A 12,416-nucleotide genomic window follows, 5' to 3' on the forward strand; every position below is an offset into this window, starting at 1 on the left:
AAGAAAGACAAGTGTGATTTGATTTTACAGGAGTGTGGTAAGAAAAGGGTCACATAATTTATCTATAACAAAAAAAGGGAAAGTTGTGCTCAACCACTAAATTTTAAACCATTAAGTTGCAGGTAAAACTTAGTCCCTTTGATAAACGTATATTGAAGCAGTAGAATTTGTAATGAATCACATAAGTCAGTGTAGGAACTGGTCAGAAGGGATGACTTTGACGTAGTTGGCCAGCTTGAAGTATATTGCAATAAACGGACAAGAGCTAGTCTTGATTTTAAGGAGGGTGAGTTCTTTCCTTTTCCAGGTATTTGCCTGGCAGTTCACTAACTGCCCAGGGTTGTCAGGGTTCCCTAGTGTTTAAAAAGGCAAAGCCATCATATGTTCTGTTTCTTTTGGTCTCCACTTGCTGAAGGAGGTGGTGTGCTGGAGAGCCTGGGACGGACATAGACCTTAGTAGGTTAAATGAGTTCTAGAAAGTTTTGTAATAGCTCTCTCTCTCTAGGAGTGTATGGCAGTATCAGTGTAGTTATTAGAGCAGCCAGAGGCTTCAACAAGGAGGCTAGTAAGTGTTAGTACCCTGTGTAGCCACCTGCCAGTATAGGGACTCAAGTAGTCATGTTAAGGAATAGGAGATTCCTGGTGTAATACACCACTGTGAGCATCACCTAGTGCTGGGGACTAGTTCACCGATCTGTGAGTCCTACCTCTGGGCTGAACACTACAGCTGAAAGTGTAAAAGCACCATCTGAGGGAAGAAAGTGTCTTGAGCATTTATAAAATGATTGATGTTTATACCATCTAACCTCCTCCAACAAAGAGAAGCTCAACAGTCAATTAAGAGTAAATATTTTGTTTTAGGAACCCCAAGTTATTTGAGAGACCAAGCTCTGTGTGTGAATCCGGTGTAGTTAACCCTTCCTCCACCAGGACAGCGAGGGACCACCTGAGAGGCAAGAGTCACATGTCACATATAACAAGTCCACAAAACAATGTTACATATATATATATATACATAGCTTACTTTATAACTAGGCCCTTGCATACCCTTTCGACAGCACTGCATATTCACTGCCTTAGGCACAGAGGTGGGGCAACAATTACTTTTACTTTCCCTTCAGAACTCACTTCTCCTCCCTCCTCACCATCTAATTGTGTATGGACACGTGCATCAGCTCCCCCATTCTGGCACATACACAAGATTTTGTGGTAATACAAAGCTTGCCTTACTAACAGTGCCCACAAAATGGCAGCTGCCTATTTGCTGTAATTGTGTTATTCCAAGACTGACGGAAACAAGATTTATATTATTTATATAGTTTAAGTGAAGTTTATTTTGCTTGACAAACACAATAGAAAAGAATTTGGAATCATTTTTTAGGGTGACAGGTCCCCTTTAATGCAATGCCATTTTAAAATAATTTGGGAAGCAAGTATGTAGAAAGCACCTCAAGTTCTTAGCTACATCTCAAGTGTAGGAGGGCTGGAGTCATGGCCTCTAAATCTAACCGACCAACTGAGGAGTCAGGACACGTTTATTTTACCAGGGGATTGTGTCCCACTAGAGGGACAGAACATGAGATGAGGTGTCACGCGTTTAGGAGATGCGCCGAGGTGTTCAGACAGGCCCAATTCTCCATTGCCTCTCTTTCTGTTTTTCTATCAGAACTTCAGGATGAGAGTTGAATTTATAAACAGGGCTGCTGCTGTCGAGCCGGATAACAACACATATTGAAAAAGAAAAGAGGTAAATTTCTTGGGCATTATTCTTTTTTTTTTTTGTTGCAAGGAAGCTTTATTATCTGTGTCCATCTCTCAGTTTAAATGAATTCATGCAGACAAGGTGATGCAGAGGGCAACTGCTTTGCAAGAATCAATGGGCTGAAACACTGCGTTTGGCTCCTCTTTGCTTTACAGCAGCAAAATAGGCAAAGTAAAAGATATAAACTCGTCTTTAGTTAATAGCAATCCTTTATAGGCTCAAAGTGCTAACCATGTCCGACAGCCCATTCCTGAGTTCCTACAAGAAAAGGGAAACATCTAAGTGCATAAAATATGTTCTCATCTGTCGCCCATCAAGATTAGCTCCACCAAATGGTAGGAACTTTGCTTGGCTTAGTCCATACCAAATATGACCATAAAAGCACGAGGCCGAGTGCTTGTATATACATCATGGAACTCCCAGGTGACTTCTAATATCCTCATATTCATATTTTACAACAGGGGATACATTTTGTTATTTTAACACACACGTTTCAGTGAGCCATGTGACAGAAATGACATCACTAAGTACCAATTATAACTGATAACACTACTAAGCACCATTTATAAGGATATCATTTACAGGATATACATGGCTCTTGTGTATTATATGACAATAAAGAATGGAAAGCTCTGTTAATAGGAGTTCATATTACAGAGGATTGGTGACTAGTGATGAGAGAATCTGTCCTGTTTCACTTTGCCGAAAAATCTTTCAAAAGATTCACAAACGGCGAAAATGACGCACGTAAAAAAAATTGCCGCCCACGACTAATTTTTTGAGCCGCGACTATTTCTTTTGACGCGCGACTATTTATATTGACGCTGCGACTATTTATTTTGATGCCATGACTATTCTTTTGACGCGCGACTATTTATTTTGGCCCGTGACTATTTATTTTGATGCTGCGACTATTTATTTTGATGCCGCAACTATTCTTTTGACGCCTGCGACTATTTATTTTGACGCGCGACAATTTTTGGATGCATAGACAATTTTTCCGCAGCTAATTTTTTCATCTGTTTCGGGAAACGCGGAAATTTGCTGCAAATCCATGCCTGGCTAAACATTTCGCCCATCACTATTGGTGACAACACAGCCATTAAAACTTTGCTACCACTATAGATCCATTTGACTTAAAATTGTGTATGTCGCCAATTGTGCTGAAGGTTTTTTGGGTTTCTAGTGGAAAACATAGGTACTACGGCATTTACTGATCAAGTGCTTGGAAAGTGACCCATGGCAGGTAGGTTTGATCACCTTCTCAAGCAGTGAGTGTTTAGTGCCCATATAATCCTCATAAAGGTACATCAGAATGTTACCTCCAGCCTACATTAAAAGGATAGGGAATTACTTGAGAAATCATTTTACTAGAAGATAAAGTAGAGGTTTTGGTGCATCAACTCGTAAGAGTCACAGTTTTTCTCGCACAAACTTTCCATATTCGTTTTTTTTTTGGAAATGTCAGTAAATGAGAATTTATAGAGTTTCAGTAAATCTTGCACCTGAGACCTGTCTGACTGATAAAGGTAAAGCCCATAAGTATTTATTTTGACATGATGTTAATATAAGATGTTAGATCCTAGCTATGCCAAAACTGTCCCTTATATGGCATATATCCATTGTTGAATGACTTTGGGGGCAGTAAATGTATGTATGCTACTTATGTACGCAGCGCTGTACAGTAGAATTCATTAATACAAACAGGGGGTTATTAAGATAATGGATAAATACAAAGTACAACAATAAATACAATAAATACAAGGTACAGTTGCAATAAGAGTCAGAAACACAAGATGAAGGAGGTCCCTGCCCCGTAGAGCTTACAATCTATATGGGAGGGTAACTAACAGATACAAATGGGCAAATATAAGTGCTGTAGGTCACAGTGGGTGACACAATATAAGTGCCAGTTCCCAGATTAGGTGCTGGGTGAGTGCTCCAAAAGGGAGTCTTTAAATTAAATACAACATTTCCATAACATACAGTATGTGATGAATGTAACCTGTAGCACCCTTAATATTGCATTCTCCTAAATCAGTCTAACTTGTACTTTATCAGCTTAAGCTTATTTCATACTGAGTGTCTCCAGTCCAATTTACAATATTTTGTCCTTCTCATCTCTCTCTCATTTCTCTTTGATTACAAACATAACGAACATCAGACAGAGCATGTGCTTTGCTGCTTTAAGAGCTGACTTGAGTAGCAATTTGATTTGGAAGGAGAGTTCCAAGGACAGCTTTAAGGAGCTCTTCTTGTTAAAAAATTAGCTTGTTTGGAACCATGCTATTAATTCTAATACGTTAAAGTAAAATAAACTCCTTATCTTGGTGGATTTTTGCTAAAAAAGGATAAAGCCTGTTTTGCCTGCCTTGCCTGTCCAGCACCTGTCTTGCCTGATCCCCAGAACCAGCTTCCTCCTCAGTCCCTAAATCCAATATTACAGCCATTGGCCCTTACAAATACTAATTACACAATGAGCCAATGGCGTAACAATAGAGGAGGCAGAACCCTGCAGTTGTAAGGGTGGGGGACAGGGGGGCTTGGACCGTGGAGTCTACTTCCTTCATTTTACATGTAAGCCCCCACTCCACACCGACTCCACAATTCATATTCACTATTTTCATCTGGGGTCAGTACATACTGCATACTTTGGAATATCTATGCAATATTGGGCATCAAACTGTTCAGCAGACCTCTAGCATCATATTTAGGACGATTTACCTTTGTATGTAAGAAATTGTGCATACAAAGGTAAGACATCTTTTTACACCACACTACCAAATAGCAAAGCTTGCCTAAACTTAGCGGTTTTGGTGGCATTCTGAAAATAACCTAAAATTGTTGCAATTTGCCGCATTTATCTCACAAAAATAGGTAAAATGGAACAAGTAACAATGCAAGAATATAACTGCAATGACATTAAATAAATCAAATAAAAATCTGGCAATGCAGAGAGAAAGCCTCTACTGCAAAAAACATAAGTACTACGTTCTTGGCAGGTAAAGAGTTGTGGGTATGATCTGAAAAGGCCTTGTAATAATATGGGTGTGGCCTGAAGTGAGTGTGATTGAAAAAAAAAAAGTAGCGGTCAAAACTGCCTTCCATTATCATCCCTCCACCACATTGGCCAGGAAAGTTTCGGCCTTCAGTACCACAGAGGTTGGACAGAACTGATATAGATCAGTGCTCCCTATCCAGCAACTTGAGAGCAACATGTTAAGGTCCCCATACACGGGCCGATAGTAGCTGCCAATGTCGGTCCCTTGGACTGATTCGGCAGCTTATCGGCCCGTGTATGGGCAGAAATGAGAGACCTGCCCAACCGATATCTGGCCTAAAATTGGCCAGATATCGATCAGCCATGTTAGAAAATTCAGTCGGATGGGGACCGCATCAACGAGCTGATGCGGCCCCCGATCTGACTGAATTTTCCAACCTGGCCGAACTGACGGCCCCGTTGCTGCCAATATAAATGGGGCAGGGCCAAACGATCAAATCACTTTTTTTTTTTACCTACATGCTCCTCGATATTGCCCACCCATAGGTGGGGATATCGGGTGAAGATCCACTCGCTTGGTGATCTCGTTGGTTGTATAAAAAAACAGATGCCAAAATGAGCCTCTTGTAGGCTACCAGTTCACATAAAAGCTACCAAACAGCCCTAATTTGGCACCCCCTGAACTTTTTTTCATGCTTGAGTTGCTTCCTAACTATTTTTACATTTGAATGTTGCTCACAGGTAAAAAAAAGAGTTGGGGATCCTGCTCTTCATAGTATGGGGATAGTGTCTCCGGTAGGCATTGTGCGTAGTATTGTTTTATGCCACCTCAATAAATGACCCAATCCTTATTATACTCACATTTAATTGCATGACACCATTGTCATTTAGAAGAAACCCTTGGGGCCATAGTTTCATGTACTGGAACTTGATTGGTTCAATCAAAATTGACTGAATAACTAGCAGTCCTTCAGGAAACCTTCAGTTCTGCATTTGATCATCAATAAATCTGCCCCCTACTGGCTATTTAGCTACAGGAGGGGTTAAATGAGACAGGAGGGGACAGGAAAGGGTTTATAATGAACCATCAGGAAATAAGAGTTGGAGGGAAGCAACATTTAGGGGGACATTTACTCATTGCTTTGTGGCTTTATAGGACTTTAGGTTTCTTGGCCATGTGCATTTGTGCGACAATATGAAAAAGTCATGGTGTCTTTTCTGTGTCTTTTTTCTTTATGTTTTTTTTTAACTCAGATCTTTTTAAGAAATGATTGATTAGTGGAAATGAGGTTAGTCATGGTTTCAAAAACCTCTAAAACCACGAAAATGAGAATGTTGACAAATGGACCTCCCCCTGTACATAGGATTTACATTAAATTATATATATAGCAGAGCATTATTTTAACTCTAGTGGAAATCTATTATCTTGCCTTGGGTTACTAGAACATCTCCACAAATAATCACTTTGTGGGACTACTGTAGTTAAATTAATTGACCACAACCTTATTTCATAAAACCACAAAGCTGTCCGGCAGCCCACAGAGAGAATTTACTCGCGCTCGGAGAATTAATTCCTTGTTAGAATGCTCTTTCAGAGTGAAATTAAAGGCAAGTATTCCTAAGAAGAACCTTCTTTTTTTGTATTTTCATAACCAGCCTTCAGAGTTATATAGAGCGCTCACATAACTCTGTCATCTGCTGACAAATTCTAAAAAAAACAGGGAGTTATTTTTGAATTCCTGGCTTGGGGGCAAGTTTTGGTTGAATAAAAACAAGATTTACTACCAAATAAAGCCCCCTGTAAGCTGATAGGGTGCATAGAGGTCCCTAATAGCCAATCACAGCCCTTATTTGGCTCCTCCATGAACTTTTATGGTGCTTGTGTTGCTCTCCAAGTCTTTTTACAAGAAATATTGGGGCCCCAGAGGAGTTAGAAATTAGGACGATTTTTTTTTTCAAAAGAACATAGTGGTTGAGATTAAAGAAAGACACATATCCATGAGATTCAAGCCTAATCCAAAGAAATATGGAAGATCTCGAAGTTGTGAGTTTACAAACGCCAGGACAACTCCCATTGGCTTCTACATGGAGTTTTACATTGGAGTTTTTTTAGATTTTTTTTCCCCTTAATAAATACTAGACATTCAATTTTCTGCACCATAATTCGAATTGTGCAAGTTTTAGTACTAGAAATCTCAAATCGTGAAACAAAAATCAAACTCGAATGTTGATAAAATTGAATGTTGATGCAAAATCAAATTATTTCACCCTTTTTCCATAATTTTGGACAGTGACAAGTTATCTTTCATGGGTTCAGACTATTTGCTTCAGAGATGTAAATGAAATGATATAAATAAACGGCAGTGTAGCCGGTGGGGCAGCAATTCAAGTTGAAATAGGGCAATAGGACACACATTTACAGATAGGATGTGTAAAATACAATGAATGTAGGTCTTAACCACAGAGATAATCAGGGTTCAGATACCAGATGCTGAGATCTCTAAGGATCTATGGATCTAAGATATGTGTTGCAAAGTGTTGGTCGAACAGACACAAAACTTTTGCTGATTTACTGATTAGGTAGAGCCCACAACCTGCATTTTTACTTGCTTCGATCTGCTATCTGACCAGACCCACAACTGCCTTATCTGCAACCCGATCCATAACCAGCTGACTACCATTAAACAGGAAGTGCTGTAGCTGCAAACCGGAAGTGACATCATCAGAAGTGGGTGGGGGTAGAAAAAAATGTTTAAAGATATGTATAAAGGAATATGTATACATTTTTGCTGACGACACTAAATTGTGCAAAACTATAAGTTCCATGCAGGATGCTGCCGCTTTGCAGAGCGATTTGACAAAATTGGGAAACTGGGCAGCAAACTGGAAAATGAGGTTCAATGTTGATAAGTGCAAAGTTATGCACTTTGGTAGGAATAATATAAACGCAAACTATCTACTGAATGGTAGTGTGTTGGGGGTTTCCTTAATGGAGAAGGATCTAGGGGTTTTTGTTGATAACAAGTTGTCTAATGCCAGGCAGTGTCATTCTGTGGCTACTAAAGCAAATAAAGTGCTGTCTTGTATAAAAAAGGGCATTGACTCAAGAAAATGAGTTACTTTAACAAACCATGTAACCCAAAATCTTCTTTTATATTCTCTTGTGGTAACAGACTCGACTGCCTCCTGTGCCAGTAAATCCTCATGAGGTTATTATACTTAGCAATATCCCATTTCCATCTGCCGTGATTTACATCTTATAAAAATAAAACTGATTAACAAAGAATCCACAATGTATTAGGAAAGCAATTTTATGACGTTCTGTTTGTTTGGACCAAGAAAACAATTTGGTTTTGACCTGATGGCCATGAGGAAATTATTGAGACATTAGAAGATAAAGTCATATTTTATCTGGGACAATCAGTTGATAATAAGCCTTTTTGGTTGCAGAAGAACGACCAGGCCAGTCTCAGTGTCTCCAGCCATGCAGAATATATAGTACTCCTGAGACCGACAGCCAATAAATCAGTCTCTTTATTAATTACTGTTAAGGTCGAGTAACAAAAGGGCGCAGAACAGGCAGAAATGACCTCATTCCCAGATAAAACTTTGATTCAGATATTTGGTATTTGGATTCAGCGCAGGGAATGAACAAGATGAAGTACAAGTTAATGTTTAAAGGAATCTTATCTAATTTGGAAAGAAATGCACTCTATAAAAAGAGCAATAATCATTTATAACGGGGCAAGGTGACACCAGAGTATTGTCCACATCCTCTCCCCTCTGTATGAGGAGCCGCCAAACGCAGACCGCAACGCATACAGAATGAGGCGCAGCTTTTGGGCTTCATTCTAGGACTGCAAAGAATTGACTTTTGGGTGCAACCAGTGAATTTCAATGGAGCAAAGTCCCAGATCCTCACAATACTGTACCAAATTATCTGTTGCCTTCTGGGCAGCCTGGTGCGTTATGGGTTCCCCTAACAGCCTGGTATGAAGTACAGATGCCACACTTGCTCTATTTATAATGAGAGCAAATGCAAAATGCTCTGTTTTACCAGAACAGGTAAATCAGAACAATAAAAGAACAAATACAGCATAAATTAAACTTATGTTGTGTTGTAAATTTTTTCATGGGTTGCATGTATGTAGCATCTTGGGCCTGGAGGAACGCTGTTTCGTCTCACTATGTACTGTACTGTATATGGTTGAAATGACAATAAAACCTACTCGACCTGACTTGATGTTAACCTACGGATTACAGATTAATGCGCCCCAACACAACAATCATGCCTAAACTCTATGTGGTGCACCACAAGATACATCCTGCTACGCCTATGGTATTGCATTTTCTTTACTAACATTCTTTGTATTTGTTCTTTTATTGTTCTGATTTACCTGTTCTGGTAAAACAGAGCATTTTGCATTTGCTCTCATTATAAATATAGCAAGTGTGGCAACTGTACTTCATACCAGGCTGTTAAGGGAACCCATAACGCACCAGGCTACCCAGCAGGCAACAGATAATTTGGTACAGTATTGTGAGGATCAATGAAATCCAGTGCATTAGGTTTGCCTATGTGGGTGCAGCCAAGGTGGGCCCTGCACCCCTAGTCCGACCCTGCTCAGAACTCATCACTAAAATCCTTATTCAGTCATGAAACTTCATCAGTGGTGAGGTTGGTCGACCACTTCTCTCACATCGTACAAAAGAAAAGTGGTCAATAAAATTAAAAGTATCCCTTGCCCCAGGCTGAGGCACCTCTGTTATACATTCCAGAATGATTCAAGGCCAGTTACAGTGTTACAGTGCTGGAAATAGCCAATAATTTGAATTATGATCTTCCTATCACCAGGTGCACAATAATAATGGTAGCAGAAAGCTGAGGGGCTCGGGAGAGTACAGGCAGTACAGAGATGTCTAATGATCCTGGTCAGGACGTAAACGTGTGTAGCCCTTTCTATCCGCATTAAACTGCTGAAGCCGGAGAGTAAATTCAGCAGGAACAAACTTTGCAATGTCAGTAAATGGGGAAAATCCACTGGCCAGATTGTGGCACAACGAAAAAGGAGCAAGAAAAGGAAAAATAAAGAATGAAAACCTTGTGTTATAATAAAACACAGATGCTCATTGGTGAGTCCATCCCGGTACCTTGTGCATTGAATTCACGGCAACTCAATAAAAAGTCATCCAGACTTCAGGTGAGTGGAGACGGCAGCTCAGAGCTTAATTGCAGCAGAATGAAACTGACATGTGCCCAATATGTACAGTGATTTATTTGGCCAGGAACAAGAGAATAAACTAAACACACATCTTTATGTCTTTAATTAAAATATCAAGGAATGCGCTGGTTTCCTAATCTTTTACAAGCAATAATTAAATAAAGCAGGGAGGGCTGCTGTTATCATTCAGGACTTTTTGCCATTCAGATTTGCATATATCAATAAGATAATCACGGAATAATAATACTTTGGTTAAACAGAATCTTTAATGGGGAAGAAAGTAGATTAGCAAATACAGAAATACTAAAATCATCATTATATGCTCAGTAATACAGTAACAACAAAAACGCTTTATACAGTAGGAGAATTATATATATATATATACAGCTCAAACTGTGATTTATTAGAATAGTCCTGAAAAATATATAGGTATGGGATCTGTTATCTGGAAACCCATTATCCAGATAGCTCTGAATTATGGAAAGCCCATAGACTCCATTTTAAGCAAATAAATGTAATTTTTAAAAATGATTTATTTTTTCTCTGTAATAATAAAACAGTACCTGTACTTGATCCCAACTAAGATATAATTACCCCTTATTGGGGGCAGAACAGTCCTATTGGGTTTATTTCATGGTTAAATGATTCCCTTTTCTCTGTAATAATAAAAAAGTACCTGTACTTGATCCCAACTAAGATATAATTACCCCTTATTGGGGGCAGAACAGCCCTATTGGGTTTATTTAATGGTTAAATGATTCCCTTTTCTCTGTAATAATAAAACAGTACCTGTACTTGATCCCAACTAAGATATAATTACCCCTTATTGGGGGCAGAACAGTCCTATTGGGTCCTATCTCAGTGCCTTGTGCCTGAGTCTGAGCTTTCAGAAGGAGCCAGCGCTACACATTAGAACTGCTTTCAGGTAACCTATTGTTTCTCCTACTCCCATGTAACTGGAGGAGTCCAAAGTCGGACTTGGATTTCTTACTATTGAGTGCTATTCTGATACCTACTGGGAGCTGCTATCTTGCTCCCTTCCCAATATATCGTTAAGTACATTTGTAAATTGCAATACCGGTCCCGGCCCTGGCTGATATTTTACCACCTGGGCCGGTAAAAAAGTGACCAGACAACCCTAATTGCTGAAGGACCTGTAATGTCTGAAGGACCTGTAATCATTTTTTCTTTTCCTAATACTCAGCAATTTAATAGTGAACACTTCTCTCATTCCCTTTACATAGTACTGGTTAAATCTGACAGGAATTGGGAAACCCGCATATTAAAAAAAAATGTTGTGCTTGTGTCAATATTATTGCAGGAGATTGGGAGTTTTACAGGAAAAGTGGAACCTTGGCATCAGATATATTGTTAACAAGCGTATCCCGTATTCCTTTATATCTGATCTTTTGAAGGTAGAGAATTGGAACCTTCGGCAAGAAGCCTTTATATCAGACTGCTAGCTGAATTTGTTTGACATGCCTGATTTACAGGCTACGAAAATGTGCTTCTTTCCCAGCCCCTAGAGATACAGCCCCCCCCCCCCCCAATACTGTGAATTCCTCATCTCAGTAGCGTATGGGCTATATTTAAAGGGAACAGTAGGGTTTGCTTTTATATAAAAAGACATCAAATAATGTTAGTTTTATTGTACACAGATTCTGATATCATATATGTTGTATTTATACACAGAGCATGGGTGCTTATAAGCTGAACTGCTGAAGAGTCTGTATGGTCTGTAGAGATGGAGTTATTAGCACCCATAATGCCCAGCTGTATTTGGTGCCTTATTGCAGTTTAATAGCTCCCTCAAGAAACAGAACTATTTAGAAGATGGTGTTGCAGGATTTTGACTAAGAATTTGATTTCATGTGGATGATTGAGTGCCATGTTTGATGGGATACAAAGAGTTAAACTATTCTGCTTCAACCCTTAGAGATACCAGGGCTATCCTATTCTTCTAAATCTAACACCTTTCATATGGGAGCTCCATCCGCTGCTGGATTATTTTCTGTCTATTTGGATTTACTGTTGCTTTTCTCATAGATCTTAGAAAGGGGAGTAGAACAAAAAGATAAAATAATATCCTTTTTCTAAGGGGAGGAGTGCGGAAAACAAAGGGTAAGTTAGCGAGTATATTTTAGGACAGGGGTGTGTAGTTTTGGGGAGTCAGTAGACAAAAAAACACCTGGCACCATGGATCTAGACCTATTATTAGAACTCCCCATTATTAGAACACCCCAAGCAAAATGAACCCTATTAAACAACAAAGGGTGGACTAGAAACCAACACTCCTCCTATTAACACCAGTGGGACTGTTAACTGCCAGACCGACTGGATTGATGCAAACTGGAGGGCCAATCAAGGAATGCAGTTTATTAGCCAATCTGTAATACAAAATATCAGAGTGCACACCTTACCAAAACCAAAA

Source organism: Xenopus tropicalis, chromosome 2, assembly GCF_000004195.4.
Source record: "Xenopus tropicalis strain Nigerian chromosome 2, UCB_Xtro_10.0, whole genome shotgun sequence".
Taxonomy (NCBI): domain Eukaryota; kingdom Metazoa; phylum Chordata; class Amphibia; order Anura; family Pipidae; genus Xenopus; species Xenopus tropicalis.